Genomic DNA, 4,932 nt, shown 5'->3' with positions numbered 1-4,932 from the left:
CCATGGGAAGCGTAGGAGCCCGGGGTTAGGCAGTTGGTCCCGACATTTAAGGTAAGAGTGACCAGCCTCACTCATCCCTGAGTGGCATTACATGAGCAATCAACCCCAACAATCCCTTGGATATAAACCTTCGCCGGCTCAATCCGACTGGAGCGCAATAATTACCCACTAAACGACCAGGTGCCAAAATTTGGCTATATGGTTACCACCCAGCGTAGTACATGGTTTCCTGGTGTACAGGAAACCATTTGGCTTGTCACTCAGTGTAGAGTCACCCACAGGCAGAAGGAAGGGGAAAGAATGAAGGAAAGACAGAACAGGGAGTGTAAAGTCACCCGTAGGCAGAAGGACAAGGAAGGGATGAAGGAAAGAATGACAGAAGAGGATGGAAGGAAAGAAGGATGGAAGAAAGGAAAGGGCAGACACCCGACAGCAGCACTACATCGAGTGAGTGGATGGTGAGCGCCCCTACCTACCAGTTTAAGACATTCTCAGCGTAAAACATTCAATCAGCCAATAACCGAGGATGCCGCCTGCTTCACTGCAGTCAAAAGTATTCCTGGTATGCAAATTTCTTTTTTATACAGTATGTCCCTTCATTTGTTTAAGAATATGAAAATGTACAAATTCTCAGGAGTAATGTCACAAATAATTTATGCTGTATGTATGTTGATCTTAATTTCTCTTTATGAGGTCTGTCTAAAAATTAACCAAACTTTTTAAATAGCGGACCAACTAGCCAGCGTAGCCCGATTACGACGGGAGCATTGTGTAGCGGCGACTTTGAGCTTTAACCTAACACAGCCGCATCACGCCATGTCACTTAGTCTTCGAGGTACACGTGCTTGAGTGAACGTGTGTTTAGTGCACTTGGCGATTTGTTGCAAGTTGAACAATAAAGGATTTTGAAGAGCAACGTGCCTGTGCGAAATTCTGCTTCAGATTGGTAAAAACATGTATGGATAGGTTTCAAATGTTGCAACAGGCTTACAGGGAGGATTGTTTGAGCTGTACGCAACGTCACAAGTGGTTCCACTGGTTCAAATCGGGAAGAACATCCACTACAGACAATCCCAAATCTGGACGGCCTACCACATCAAGAGACGATGATCACGTTGATTAAGTGCACGCTGTGATCCGTGAAAATCATCGTCTGACTGTCCGTGAAGTTTCCGAAGAAGTAGGCATCCGTAACGGTTCGTGCCACACGATTTAAACCGAAAAATTAAAGACGCATTGTGTTGCCGCAAAATCTGTACTGCAACTGCTGACAGATGAGCAAAATGAGAACTATGTCAGTCAGTCAGTAGCTGTTTCATTGTTCGAATGCTGATGAAAGCGTTCTGAAAAATGTCAACAGGTGATGAAACGTGGGTGTACGGCTACGATGTCGAAACAAGAAGGTAGTCGTTGCAGTAGGTTGGAACATCGCCACCGCAACCTAAAAAAAATGCACGTCAGAGTCGCTCAAATGTGATGTTGAAAGTTTTTCTTGACTGGAAGGGCGTTGTTCATCATGGGTTTGTTCCACGTGGTCAGACAGCCAATAGTGATACTTGGATGCCCTGTCGTGTCTGAGGGAGGCAGTGTGAAGGAAGAGGACTGAGGTGTGGACAAACAAAACCTGAATGCTGCACCATGACAGTGCACCTGCTCACGCGTCGCTCCTTATCCGTGACTTTCGGCGAAGCAGACGACGACTATCATCCCCCAGTCACCCTACTCTCCAGATTTGGTCCTTGCAATTTTTTTCACCCCAAAGTTAAAGTCAACCCATAAAGGTTGACGATTTCAGATGACAGGAGATAGAAGAAAACTCGCCAGCTGCACAAAACACACACACACGCATGCAAATGTACTTCGACGAATAAGTGACGTGATGTGATGCGGTTAGTGTTAGACTATAGCTCAAAGTCATCGCTACACAGTTCTCCTGTTGCTATCACGCTACATCGGCTAGTTGGTACTCTATATTTCTTTTTGGACTGATCTCATATTTATTCGCTGATGTCTAAGGCTTCAGAGAAACCCAAGTTTTAAAAACTTGGTCGTAATAGGCGGTAGGTGGTGGGGACCATCATCGACTCACTTGATGTAATGATGCCTACTTCTTCCTTCAACCTTATCATTATTTTTCTGTGTATACCTTCTTCTCTTCCTATTTCTCCCCTCTTTCCTGACACACTATTACTCTACTTTTCAGGTGGCTGTACAATGAGCGACAAGCATAATGGTTTCCTGTAAGCCAGGAAAACATGTACAGCGCTAGGTGGTAACCATATAACCAACCCATACGTGTTCCCTATGTGTCAACAAATGGGTTGGCGGAGGTTTAGTGCCCCTCCCCGTAAAACAAAAAACTCAATGACAAACGGCCATCGCCTACAGGATTATGGCGTCTGACTACAGACAGACCAGAATACTCTTTTATAATGAAACAAATCTTGCAACTTTTGAGGAATCAAGCTTCAAGGTATAGCATTTTTAATCATATTCAAGACTGCTGTATAGAAATCTTTATATAAAAAATTAGAGGTTTTCTTTTTGGTTCTGTTGCTTTTTGCATTTTATAAATCAGTTAAGAAATAATAGTTACAGTGATGCTGTTGGAAATGTTTAGTGGAAATTTTCTTGTTGCAGTGGAAGTTTGAGGGACCATAACAGGTAAAAATATGGAAATTAAATAAATTATATATAAATAATAATAATAATCATCATCATCCGGACCTCCTTTCCCACCCTAGGGCAGGGTGAGGAGTAGCAATGTCCAGACAGCCCAAATTTGCCCAATCCAATGGGCCACGTTTTTATTCGCTCACCATTCTGGCTCTATCTGATATGCCAAAAACATTCACCACGTTCTGTAGATTCACATAAACGTATCCGATAGAGTCAATCCAAACGCTGTCACGTTAAAAAAGGGTGCCAAATCCCTGATCATGCACTTCTCCTCACAATATTCATCCAGCCAGCTCGATCTCGTCAGTCCCCTAGCCTCACCGACTTCCAAACCTCTCTTCCTCACACACTCATCCACCATATCCCTCAACCTTCTCCTTGGCCTACCTCGCCTCCTCCCTCCTTCAAATTCGCTCAGATATACCTTTTTCACCACTCTATTGTTATCTATTCTCTCCACATGACCATACCACCTCAGTACACTCATCGATTCTGGTGTCCACAGAATTCCTCACTCCACATCTTTCATGAATCACATATTTCGTATCCTATCCACCCTCTGTATTCCACATATATTCCTCAGTAGTCCCATCTCCACTGCTCTCACTCTTCACGCTTCATTTTCATGCCACACCATAGTCTCACATCCATATGTTAAAGTTGGCACAAACACTCCTTCATGTAAGCCTCGTGCAGCTGCAACACTCAAGTCTCTGTTTCTTATCAAGGTCTTCGTTGTACCAGCTACCTTCCTTCCTTATGTCACTCTACTTTCCCCCTCTTTTGCACATTTTCCTCTCTTTTCTATGTAAACCCTCATTACAGTATATCAAACCTTGTTAACCCAAAGTTAGCCATATTTACCCCGGTAAGCCAAACAACCCTAAAAAATATTAAACAAAAGACCAGTTTGGCAAGGTGACGCGGCCGCCAGACTGAGCATAATGCCTTTTCTTTGGAGGGGGGAGGGAGGGTGATGATTCGGTTCTCTTGATTTTTTATTATATGAAAATGTTAAACATTTATCTATACAGCATGAAGGTACACACTATAAATGCACACAAAATTTAAATAAAGCGTTAACATATATAACTCCATTGTGTTTCTACCAAACAATTTTTAGGTGGAGTGGACTGTAGCACCAGTCAAGCAGGGCAGTATTCCCAAGGTGGATGGAAAGCTGATGAGAAGGAGGGCTGAGGAGCTCCCGTTTCATCAGCCCTCGGGACTAGTTCCTGACCATCCCCCTTTGCTGAACTTTTTCAGCGTTTCAGTAACACAGACAGTAGGCCAGCATGCTCTCCATTACAAGTTTCTCTAATTGTCAGCACCAAACTACATGCACTTTACACACTACACTTCCTTTTCAAAATTAGAAAACAAAAATGGCGTCTAATAACCAAGCCTCGAAGTCCCTGGGGGGGGGGACCATAAATGCCCCCACCTTCCGCCCCTCTCCCGGTGACGAATAAACGAGCTGCCTGGAACCTCTGTCTCACTCACTTCTTCATTTCTGCAACATTCGCGACCTTTCCTCTAACTTTCTCTCTGTTGAACACCATCTCTCCTCTAAACCTCACCTCTTCTTAACTGAGACTGACCTGTCTGAGGCAACTGATAGCAAATTCTTTTCTGTATCCTCCTACTTTCTCTATACTCATTTCAAAGCCAAAGGTGGCTGTTGTGTATATGTACGTAACGATTTATCTTGCTCTCGTGTTCCTGAACTTGATTCTTCTGAATTCTCTCCTCTCTGGCTTCGGTTTTCCTCTCGTTCTCTACTGAATATATCTGCGCTGTTTACTTATCCCGTAATCCTACCGACTATGAAAAATTCTTCGACTATCTTACTTCTGCGATGGAACTCATCCATTTCTTCTTTCTCTGAAATCTCCTTTCTAGAAGATTTCAGTGTTCACCACCATCTTTAGCTCTCCTCTCCTTTCGCTGATCCACCTGGTGAACAAGCCTACGCCTTTTCTATCCTTAATGACCTAGAGCAGCTTGTACAGCACCCTACCCGTATCCCTGACCGCCTTGGAGAAAGCTCCAACATACTTGACCTCTTCCTTACAACTAATCCTTCTGCTTATACTGTTAATCTTTCCTCTCCGTTGGGCTCCTCCGATCACATCCTTATTACTATAACCAGTCCTATCGCTCTGGTATGGCCTGCAGACCCTCCAAAGAAAAGTTGTCTGTGGCACTTTGGAGCTGCTGATTGGGAGGCCCTCAGGCAGTACATTCTTTGAT

Source organism: Coenobita brevimanus, chromosome 27 (assembly GCF_032717465.1).
Source record: "Coenobita brevimanus isolate Jiangsu-jjx chromosome 27, ASM3271746v2, whole genome shotgun sequence".
NCBI lineage: Eukaryota > Metazoa > Arthropoda > Malacostraca > Decapoda > Coenobitidae > Coenobita > Coenobita brevimanus.
The sequence above is the reverse complement of the archived record's forward strand: the minus strand, read 5'-3'. Positions refer to the sequence as shown.